Raw genomic sequence first — 12,607 nt, 5'->3', positions numbered from 1 at the left:
CACAGGATTATTCAGAATTTCGCAAGATTATTCAGAACTTCGCAGAATGATTCGAAATTTCGTAGAATGTGTCAGAATTTCGCAGAATGTGATTATTTCGAATGATGTGATTATCTCGCTCAATTATTTCGCACAATTATAAGCAACTTGAAGAGATTATACTATCGCATGAGCACAAAACATGAGACAGATGCAAGATAAGAATGAAGAAACAATTCGCACATTCAACATTTTCTCAAGGATTATACCCTCATAGATAAAGAACAGAGGCAACTATGTATTACCAAGAAAACATTTTATGTTCTTTATCTTCTCGGCAAGAATCACCAAAAATGGAGTAATAATTTCGCATGAATAGAGGCAATACTTATTATTCTCATTCAAGGACGGATACTTCTTATATTTCAAGGATTGCATACTTATTATATTTCTCAAAGGATACTTCATACTTCTTATATATTTCGAGGATTGAGTACTTCTTATACTTCTTCAAGGATACTTCATACTTCGCATACTTCAAGAGATGATACTTCTTATTTACTTCGCAACGCTCGGGAACTTCACAAAAGAATAGAGGCAAGTACGTACTTTTCAAGTCCAGTATTCTTTCGCTCGTTCCTTCATCAACAAAGATCAAAGACTACTCCAACAACACGTATCTCTCTCCAAAAACTACAACAATGGATTTTCCCTGAAGATCGCTCTTCAAGCAATATTCAAGAAAAAAGAGGCAAGATGTAGGATCAGAATTTCGCGACAACGATACGCTCGCGAAATTCTTAACAACGCATTACAAAAATGTCGCAGAGCACTTTGAGAAACGACACAATAGGTGATATTAGCTTAAACATAAATGTAATGACTTTGCGAAGATTAGAAGATCTGCGAAATTAACATTTATAAGATTGTGATATCATCGCAAGCCAGATCCGAGATTAGGGGAAATCTTAGCTGTATATGAGCTGTCATCCACTAGGTAGCATCCTATATAAAGAGAAAGGTAGGAGAGAGAAAAGTAACTTGTATTATTATTATCTTCTTATTCTTACCCAAAAACCAGAGAGAGGGAGAGAGCTCCAAATACTCATTAATGGAGTCTCAATGTAATTCATATGTAATTCAATAATCATAGTGAAACCTAAACCCGTGGATGTAGATCAAATTGATCGAACCACGTAAATCTTGTGTGTTATTTTCTATTTTCATTATCTTTATATTTATTTTCATATCAAATAAGTTTAGATCTAGAAATCATAGTCATGATAATACAAGGGGTGTGTTGTAGGATTTCCTGCAACTACAGAAGTTGTTGCTCTGGTGTCCGCCGGAGGCGTTACACTTTGAGGAGATGCCGGGATTTGCGGTTGCTCTGGCTCTGGTGATGGGAGGTGTTACACTTACTGGAACATCTCCTGCTCCGCTGCTGCTGGTAGTAGAGGAAGCAATTCCACGAGATACATTGATGGTATTGACTGGCTGCACGGTGACACTTGAGATGTCAACACCGAGAGTGTTGTCAACGCTAGTCCCGTCAGGATTGGTCGCTGATCCAGACCTAAGATTCACCATTTTCGAAATCAGTAAAATTGAATTGGTATTGAAGAAATTGACTTCACAACCGAGAGATTAATCTCCCATTGTGGTCGCCAATTGTTTATGGGTGAAACTATTCCTGCCGAATTTGGTAATTTGGGGTGTGTGGATGAGGAATGAATCTAAACCCTAAACAAATGCACTGCACGGGAGTGCTTTGTGATTCGAGAAATCAATCTGTATAATTCTGGCCTAAACCAAGAAATGGCCGTTCCAGGCTTGCTTCGGTCACAAAGTGAAGGAGATGGGGTTGATCTTAGGGAGGGAAGCGAAGAAGGTGTTGAGATTGTGAAGGTGTTGGCTATGTATGACTTGTATCAGAAAGTTGAACTGGCTTACAGAATGAAAGCTATCAGTTCTGGTGTTGGAATACGATTGTATCAACACTTGATTCTGTTGTCTTGTCTTTTTTGAAAATAGGGAGGAGAACCTATTTATACAAGTCATTGAGCCTAACCCACGTCTCTCATGGGAAGTGGAGAAAGTGGAGTGATGGAGTAGTGGAGTTGAGTGTGTTAGTGTTACACGATCAGTCTTTCCCACTTCTCCCATCATCACTAACCGTCCATGACTTCCTGACACGTTCTTGTGATGGCGCGTTGTGCGCTGCACGCTGTAAACCGCCAAACCAATACCTTAGTATGTGTCCCTCAGTTTGTGACTGGTTGATGTCTCGAGTATGTGGATCATGGGACCCACAGAAAGTATCATGTAATGCTAGATTAAATAACTAAGTTATTTAGGAAGTCGATATTTATGAAATATCGTGTGAATCCTATGCATGTAATGCATCGAATATATTCAGCATATATGAAGCATCTCTATTTTAAGGCTTAATGGAGTAAGTCACAATTAAGCGTCTTAGAATAGATGCGTGTCTAGCCATCTTCAAGTGATCGTTTGGGGATGTACAGGTAAGTCCTGACTTGACCGATCACTTGGTGTGGTAGAGTGGCGGATGGTAATCACCACAACACCTCATTGACCAGTTAACTCCTGACCAGGGTTGCATAACCAAGCAGGTGAAGTTGAACGGACGAGATGATCTTTGATACACTCATCTGCAACTGTTAGTGGAATTAGGGTTTATGAAGAGGTGCGCAACCATCGCTCTTCAGCTTGGTCGAAACCAAGCTTGGGACGCAATTTTGGCCGGGCCGATCGTGCATGCGTGTAGACGGCATGCCGGTGTAGGCGCCCATACCTTATTGTCTCGTGAAATTGTGATCTAAGCCACTCAATTTGTCCGGCGAAGTTGAGTGGATAGGATTGATTTGTGACAGAGATTTTGTGCCGCAAAGGCCGCGCGTCATGCCAACTTTGGGCGGGCGTTTCGAGGCGACCATGCCTGGTCGGTCTTGGCCGATTAGTCTGGTGTGCAGACGACGGGCTGGTGTACACGCCTGTATTTCATTGTCTCATAGAAACGTGATCTAAGCCACTCAATTTTTCCGGAAAAGTTGAGTGGTCGAGATTAGTTTACAATTGGGAGGTGTGACCACGCCTAGTTTGGGCGTGCGAATCGAGGCAACCAGGCATGATATGCCTTGGCCGATCGAGTGTGGAGATAGATGGGCCCACGGTGATCATATTGATGCGCACCGGACCTTACTAGTCTATTCCTGGACCCTTCGTTCGTGCAGGATAAAATGGACGCTCGTGATGTTCAAACCCTAATTAGGGTTTCACCGGCTGTGCGTCATGCCTTGTTTGGGCGCATGAACTGGAACGATCTACTATAGTTGGTCCTGACCGATCGTTCATGTGTGTAGGCGGGCCCACGGTGATTGTGTTGACATGCTTTAGGCCCTTTGAATCTACATCTACACCCTCCATCTATGCCTGCGAAGATGGATGGTTGAGACTGCTTTGCGACACATGTAATGTGTCGCAGACCCTAAATTAGGGTTTCACGTCCGCGCTGCTTTGGCTGGACGATTTGGCAATCCATGCTACCCTTTTGGAGAGGCCGACCATGCGGGGCACGCATTGGGTCAGTGGTGAATACTCCAATACCTTCTTGGGGGTTATGGATCCGATCTAAGCCATCCAATAATGCTGGTGAAGTTAGATGGTCGTGATCGTTTCTGAGACTGATACAGACAGTCCAGATGCTCGATCGGTCTAGTATAAAACTCCGAGAGTTGTAGCCTGTACATGCCTCCTTATTTAATGCTTGGAGATTCGTGTTGCTCTGCTGAGAGCGATCACTCAGTCGTCATGCCGCACCAATAATGAGAATGGAGCAGTACATGAAATACAAGGCTGGTCATACATTAATAATGTTATAAATTCACAAGGTATATGGGATTGTTGCTACATGCTCCATTTTAGGTGAATTAGTAAAGTGGAGAAGTATTCATCACTTATCAGTGGCTTTATCCTTTACAGGATGTCAGCGCATAAATTTGGTTTTACAATTTTAGCCATGAACTAAAATCCACCATCAACAGTAACATCTTCTCAATTTCTTGTTTTCTCGACAGAGAGGAGTCAGAAGAGGTGTGACATGAGAAGTTGTCATCTTCCTCTTTTCCAGTGAATTCAAAACCTTGACATATTCTGAGACTTCCTCATCAACATCTCTATCAATATCTGAATCACCTTCATCAGAAAGTTCATCCAACTGTTCTTCTAGGCGTATTTACCAGACTTCAACAGGTTATACATTAAGAGAATGTTTAGATACTGACCTAGATGTGACGGTTTTCTCAGGTGAATCCAATCTTTGAAAATCATCTAGTAATTTATGAACTGGTATGTTATTATAGATAGACTTATCCATAAAAATCAGATTGCTTCAAACACGGATTTATGAGGTCTTAGCATGTTTGCCTGCTCTGACACCAATTGAAATAGCGGGGGTCTAACAACCCCACCCAATATTTCGTTTGGAAATCTGAATAGATAAACTCCAATATACTTTCAAGAGGATCAACTAGACAGTCAGACTCAATCTATAGAAAAGCATATCAAAGAGTTTATATCTCTGTTTCACAATGTAATCAGCAAATCAAACAGATAGAAATCCGCGAGCCTAATTATTATGTGAAACAACTTGAACGGTACCAAAGACCAATGTTCAAGTGTCAATCAATTTATATCAACAACCAAAGGTCAACCAAAGGTTGGATTATCTAATTGATCAATCTCAACGCACAACTTGTGATATTTCAATTATATAAAAATATAATGCGAAAAAGAAATAACACATACACCAAAATTTGTTAACGAGAAAAACCGCAAATGCAGAAAAACCCCGGGACCTAGTCCAGATTTGAACACCACAATGTATTAAGCCGCTACAAACACTAGCCTAATACAAGTTAAATTCGGTCTGGAATGTAGTTGAGCCCTAATCAATCTCACACTGATCAAGGTACAGTCGCGTTCCTTACACCTCAAGAACCACGCCGGATTCTGCACACTTGATTCCCTTAGCTGATCTCGCCCACAACTAAGAGTTGCTACAAACCAAAGTCGAAGACTTGATAAACAAATCTGTATCACACCAAAAAAAGTCTATTAAATACATAACTCTTTCCCCCACAGATAAACCTACGAGTTTTGTTCCACATTTTGATAAATCAAGGCGAACAGGAACCAATTGATATACCGGACTTATATTCCCAAAGAACAGCCTAGAAATATCAATCACCTCACAATAATCTTAATCGATTGACGAAACAAGATATTGTGGAATCACAAACGATGAGACGAAGGTGTTTGTGACTACTTTTCAATCTTGGCTACTGGAGATAAATCTCGAGCAAATCTTAAAGAAGATAGTACACAATCACCATAGAAAACAGCAAGATCAGAATACGCAACTACAGAGAAATAGTTGGGTCTGGCTTCACAATCCCAATAAAGTCTTTAAGTCGTTAACCTACAGGGTTTCGTGAAAAACCCTAAGGTTGAAGGATAATCGACTCTAGCTTATACAACTAGTATCACACATGAGGTGTGGGGATTAGGTTTCCCAGTTGCTAGAGTTCTCCTTTATATAGATTTCAAATCAGGGTTTGCAATCTAAGTTACCTTGGTAAAAAAACATCCAATATTCACCGTTAGATGAAAACCTTATTAGATTCAAGCTAATATCTTTAAACCGTTAGAACGAACTTAGCTTGTTATACACAAATGAAATGTAACTTCATTTAGGTTTGAGTAACTGTACCTAAACATGTACATTTAGTTGGTTCAACAATAGTTAACTAATGGTTAGCCATATGAGCAGGTTCATATCAACCTTATTCGTCTTCACCATAACTAGTTCAAATGACTCAAATGAACTTGTTAGAGAGTTGTTCAATTGCTTAGATCTTATAGAAGTATACAAGACACAATTGAAGCAAAATCGGTTTTGATTCACTCGAATCGTTTCATGAACATTATAGTCACGGTTTGCAAAGATTGAATTCCTTAATAAAAATGTTTTAGTTCATGAACAAACCGATTTTATAAAATAACCTACCTAAGTATGCGAACGGGTACGCGTACTTAAGTAACCGGATTGAGTTTGGTTACGCCAGTACGCATATGGGTACGCATCCCAATTCACATTCCAAACTCCAGCATAAATTCACGGAACCCAAACTTCCGCCAGTACGCGTACGGGTACGCATACTTAGATTCCGGACTTCCAACAACCAACCAGTACGCATACTTAGGTTCCCGGTTTTGGATTTATATACAAATGTGAATACACACTATGCTTATATCCAAACATGATTACTTGTTCTAAACTCTCATTTCAATCATTGAAACTTTATTAGAGGATGGCAATAGTTGTTATCCACGAACTATTAGCATCAAAGCGATTTTCAAGTTATTGAAATAATCAACATGACTTTCGTCAAGAGTAAAGATGAACTTGGTTAAAGCGAAAGCTTACCAACACATATTTAGAGAAATAGATAAGTGAGTTAAACTCATATCGAAATAGCAAAATGTGTATAATGGAAGTCTATATAGCAATACGACTTTTGTCTCAAAATAAGAGATATAATAGATAGACTTTTGAGTGATAGATAAGTTCAAGTCTCCACATACCTTTTTTTGATGAAGTTCCACAAGTTCCCTTGAGTAGTTCTTCGTCTTTATTTGATGAAAGCTGTGGAGTCTAAAGCTCAACTACACTTACTATCCTAATCCTAGACTTAGCTATAGGTAGACTAGAAATCAAGACTTATAGTTTTGGCAACTAAACTTGACAAACAAGCTTGAGATAGCAACGCTTGCGAGTTCGACCTATCAGTGCTCTAACACACACAACTTGGTAAGAGAAAATGAATGGATTCGTCTGAATTCAGTCTAAAACGACGTCATTCGACATATTCATTCATTTTCTCACGGATCGCCTATTGTTGAAATCTTGTTAAGGTAGTTATATATATATATATATATGAAATCATGATCAAGTCTTTCACGAATGATGCTGGGATTTGATTAAAAGAGAGTAAACTAGCTGTACAAATTTAATTTATTTTGATTTTGCAAACCAATATGAATCATTTATATATATATTTATATATATGAAATCATGATCAAGTCTTTCATGAATGATGTTGGGATTTGATTAAAAGAGAGTAAACTAGCATTACAAATTTAATTTATTTTGATTTTGAAAACCAATATGAATCATTTATGGTGTGTCTAACCAGTATCCACAAAGTGTCCAATATCAACTTTGATTGGACACATGATGTGGCATGTGTATCGCGTGTCATGTCTGATACGATTACATCATTTTTTTTGGGTGTCTCCTTGCAACCTAGGCTCAAAGAAGTAAAATTTGTTATGAATTAAGCATAGAAGAATAGAATCGTACTTTTTGGATGCTCGCTGTCAGGCCTAGTATTTTTCTTTGGGTTGGGTTGAAATGTCATTGATCGGCAAGGCGGCCGAAGGGTACGAATTTATTTTAGCAATGTGAGCAATTGCAATTCACTTATAGAATATTGTATGGATTACCAAATTAATATTTAAACAAAACAAAGGGTCTAAGTTTGCACTAGCAAACTTCTAAGTTTTTTAATATTTTAAGTTTTAACTCTGTCGACAGTCGACTAACTTAAGCTTTTATTAAACTTGATTCTACTTTAACACATAAGCTAGCGAGCTTGGTAAATTTCAACCAATAGAGTGTATTTGGACGCCACCAAGGGAGGGGGAACTGCTGCTTTGTTGTGATGGTGCTGCTAGAGGAACCCAGATGTTGTTGGAGCTGAAGTAGTAGCTAGAGATGTTGATTGTGTTGTATTGGGTGAATTTCCATTGAGCTTGGCATAACTACAAACTACTTAGCCAAAACATATGATTGTTGGTCTTGAATGGGCAGTTAAATATGGTATACGTCAAGTTTTGATTCAGACTGATTCTATGTATGTTGTTGAAGCTTTTTCAAGTGATACGATACCATGGTTTGTTACACCTCGTTTATTGGCTATTAGAGAGTTTCCAGCATATTTTTAAAGAAACTAATTTCGTTGCAGATTCAATGGAAAAAATAGGTTTATTACTTGGTGCTGGTGACGGGATAAATTATGAGGGGAGACCCTCTTTTCTTAACTCCGTAGAATTTCCAAAAAAAAAAAAAAAATTGTTGAAAGAAACGATTTTAATTAAAGGATTACTCTGGCAGACATAGTGCATGTCGAGTATAGTGTTTTACAAAAGCATCGGTGTCATGATATAACTCACTTAACTCAAACCTTATAGAGTTAGAGTAATAGTTTGTCTCACAGACTTTGTCACAAACTCATACAACCAATGGATCTTACAATTTTCGACGGCTGAGATTTTAAGCAAAAACACGCGGGTTTTATTAAGTGGTCCATGACCCGATTGAATAGTTTAGTTTCATCTTTCCCATTTTTTCTTCTCTCTCGTGCTTTCCTTTTCTTCCACTGTTCTGTACCAAAAGAAAATTAATAGTCGCAGATCGATGATATCACTGGATTCTTTAACTATAAAAAGCTTTAAATAATCGAATGTAACACAGTTTTCGTAACTTCATAATATAGGGAATGCCTGTCATCGTGCACCACTAGTCTTCGACCGAGATTTTTAGTGAGTGGGTTTATCGTTCTCTCTTTTTCTTCCACTGTTCTTCACCAAAGAAACCATCGTGCACCAGCAATTCTGTAAATTTATATACTAATCACAATCCAACTTTAAATCAGAACCCAAAGACAAAGACAAAGACAAACACCAACACCAGTCCAATACCAGTCACAAGAACAAAAAATAAAAACTGTTCAAATTGACATAATCCATTCATCCCATATACAACAAACACAGTGCAACCCACAATCACCCAAATTAATTAACCTAAACCAAATTCGAAATTCGAAATCATATTGACACAAAAAAAAGGGAAAAACCAGTAAATAAAATAAAAGGAGGTTGTAATAAACGAATTGAAAATTAAGAGTGTTGAAATGTTAATTAAGGAATCAAATTGCTTATCTAAGATGGTATTACTCTCAAAACAGTAGAACCCATAATCTCAATTCCAAATCGAAACCCTAGAAATCCCTAAAAATGAAGATTGGTTAAAAATCGATATATAACAGCAATATGTGGCTTACCTGTGAAAAACGAGGATTAATTTCATATTTAAAGCTTCTTAGTATAAATCAATTATTGACGGTAACTAAGATCTCTTTTTGCTGTAGAAAAGGGGAAGAAAAACTGAGAGGAAATCAATTAGTAGAAGAGAGAGATATCAACAGTCAAATAGTTTCCACCTATCAACCCGGGTCATGGACCCAACTACCAAACCCGCATGTTTTTATTAAAATCTCAGCCGCAAGAATTCGCAAGATCCATTGGCTAGACGAGTTTGTGACAAAGTCTGTCAAACAAACTCTGTGAGCGGATCGCGCCTCTTTAAGTTTTAACTCCGTCGACAGTCGACTAACTTAAGTTTTTATTAAACTTGATTCTACTTTAACACATATAAGCTAGCGAGCTTGGTAAATTTCAACCAATAGAGTGTATTTGGACGCCACCAAGGGAGGGGGAACTGCTGCTTTGTTGTGATGGTGTTGCTAGAGGAACCCAGATGTTGTTGGAGCTGAAGTAGTAGTTAGAGATGTTGATTGTGCTGTATTGGGTGAATTTCCATTGAGCTTGGCATAACTACAAACTACTTAGCCAAGACATATGATTGTTGGTCTTGAATGGGCAGTTAAATATGGTATACGTCCAAGTTTTGATTCAGACTGATTCTATGTATGTTGTTGAAGCTTTTTCAAGTGATACGGTACCATGGTTTGTTACACCTCGTTTATTATTAGAGAGTTATCACTCTATTCGTTTTGAGCACATTTTTAAAGAAACTAATTTCGTTGCAGATTCAATGGAAAAAACAGGTTTATTACTTGGTGCTGGTGACGGGATAAATTATGAGGGGAGAACCTCTTTTCTCAACTCCGTAGAATTTCCAAAAAAAAAAGAATTGTTGAAAGAAACGATTTTAATTAAAGGATTACTCTGGCAGACATAGTGCATGTCGAGTATAGTGTTTTACAAAAGCATCGGTGTCATGATATAACTCACTTAACTCAAACCGTATAGAGTTAGAGTAATAGTTTGAGGCTATTTCCTGCAGTTTTGGCAACCACTCATGCCTTAGGGAATTACAATCAAATATACGGAAATAAGAAATAAGAAATATAATCTACATAATCATCTATTAGAACATTGTTGGACTGGTACTGGTGATTACTCCATTTCTTCTTCATATCTTTTACTAGTTTCATGTCCTCTACTTGGATAATGCAGATTTTTTTGTTTTGCATTTGTGCCCACCTCATTGCCGTCAATACTCCAAGTTTGCTTCTTTCCATCTTTGTGTCTACTCTGCATGTGAAGATCTTAGTGCCTCCAATTCTGTTTTCTTCATCTGAAACAAAGACAATAACCAGAGAGTGATTTGGGTGAAGTTGATGAAAGCAGTGAGTTATAACAGTCTTAATATTTGTTGGCAACTTTAGTTGGAGGTTTTGGAGTTGGGTGGATGTGGGGGTTCTGTTTAGGGTATACCGGGAGGTTTTGTTGTAAGAATGATTAAGATGGTAGTTGATTTGTGAGATTGTCGTCTCTGGTTTGACCTGTACCTGTCTAAAGCTTTTGTCACACCTAGATTTCTATATGAACCCACAAGTTGTGGCTTCCATTTTTCGTCTTCTTGTATTTTCCATGGTTGTGAGACCTGTATTGGCAAACCAAAATTTTCTATCCATTCCTTCATTGGTTTGCCAGGTAGAATACTACTAACCCCTGTTTCATACAATTAACTCATACCCAGTGCAAAGTGGGTTTCATAATAATCTGTATTTAGTTTCTTGAAGGAAGTAACTCGAAGAAGTTAGAGTAAGTCCTATGGGCTAGATTAGCCAAAAAGCGTTGCAGATTACACAAAAAGAGTTGCATATTCTTTAACACTACTTCTTTTTCCAGATATATCTCGCATTCCAACTAGTAGCGGGATAGTTTCGCTGAATGGTTCAGCGTAAAGAAAATCAACTTTTCGATGTTTGGTTCAGCGCAGATTGATTTATTTTTTTATCCGACGGCTGAGATGGACAAAAACAAGAAAAATACTGTTCAATTATCCATTTTGGATATTTCACCTAGGAAAATAATTAAAAAAAAAACGTTCTACCTAAAATAGCCCTCAACGTTTTAAACAACGTTTTTAAACGTGATTTTTTTTCTTTCTACAGAAGAAACTTCTTCTCAGTCGACAGTGACACAAACACCTTCGTATTTTCTTCTCAGCGAGATGGATTTTTAGAGAAAGGGACCAGTATGCCCTTAAAGTATATCCTACCACAATGAAACACTAAAATTTACATTAAAAAGACAGAGTAACATAAAACAGAGTATGTGGACATTTCCTACAACAATTGGAAAAGAAAACAGAGTAACATAAATGATCGTGGAAGAGTCGATATAGCTACTAGTCCACTGGAGAAGGCTGCAATTGCTCCTACAACAAAAGATGATGACTTCCGCACCAGCAAAAGTTAACCCCATGGTCCACTTCTTAGGGATACAATCAAGGCCCACTTTCAGAATCTGTACATATAAAATTTACATGAAAAGAAAACAGAGCAACATAAAACAGATAAAAAACAGAGTAATTGGAAAACTGAGTAGCATAAAACAGATAAAAAAAACAGAGTAACTGGAAAACAGAGTAACATAAAACATACATAAAACAGAGTAACATAAAACAGATAAAAAACAGAGTAAAGGCTGCAATTGCTCCTATAGCAAAAGATGATGACTTCTGCACCACCAAATAGTTGACCCCATGGTCCACTTCTTAGGGATACAATCAAGACCCACTTTCAGAATCTGTACAAATAAAATTTATTAGTCATACAATAATCAAATTGCTTAAATCATCAACAATATATTTGTACACAACTATCCACTAATTTTCTACAACCATGAAAAATCAGCAACTAGGAACACTCAAAAATCAGTCAAAGTACTAAATGATAATACGTTCAAACAACCATTGATGTGCAAGTAATATGGACACTTCTTTCCGTTGAAGGCTGAACAACCAACAAACCTATTGAAATCAAGAGCTTCTGCTACTATATTTGCAATATAAAAAAATCTTATCATTAAAAATTGAATTTGCATGATCAATGGTTGTTGGTTGGAAAACCAAGTCTTGATTTAGTTTGTATTATATAAATGAAAAAAAAAGGTCAATATATGATAAAACATGGATGAAACCAGGATACTCGAGTGACATCACATGATGAAATCAATTTCATCCAGTAAAAATATAAAATGTAACCAGTTGTATCCAATGAAAACACAAGAAGAAACCAGTTTCATCCTTGTTTAAATTTGGATGATTTTTTTTAGCTTAACCTAAATCAAGATGAAACCAGTTTCATTCAAGTATAAGCATCATTAGATCTCACGTAGTTATATAGTTTGAGCATGTATGTATTCCATCAACTAATAATACAATTTT

General features: G+C 37.4%; 1 long non-coding RNA gene across 1 annotated transcript; it reads right to left on the bottom strand.

The window, feature by feature from the left end:
- Positions 1-8,200: 8,200 nt before the first annotated feature.
- LOC113292788 lies at positions 8,201-9,299 on the bottom strand. Its single transcript, XR_003331868.1, has 2 exons — positions 9,189-9,299; positions 8,201-8,739 (listed from the first exon to the last, which is right to left on the bottom strand). It is a non-coding gene; the product is annotated as an uncharacterized LOC113292788 (long non-coding RNA).
- Between the last annotated feature and the right edge of the window lie 3,308 nt (positions 9,300-12,607).

Source organism: Papaver somniferum, chromosome 7 (genome assembly GCF_003573695.1).
Source record: "Papaver somniferum cultivar HN1 chromosome 7, ASM357369v1, whole genome shotgun sequence".
NCBI lineage: Eukaryota > Viridiplantae > Streptophyta > Magnoliopsida > Ranunculales > Papaveraceae > Papaver > Papaver somniferum.
The sequence above is the reverse complement of the archived record's forward strand: the minus strand, read 5'-3'. Positions and strand labels throughout refer to the sequence as shown.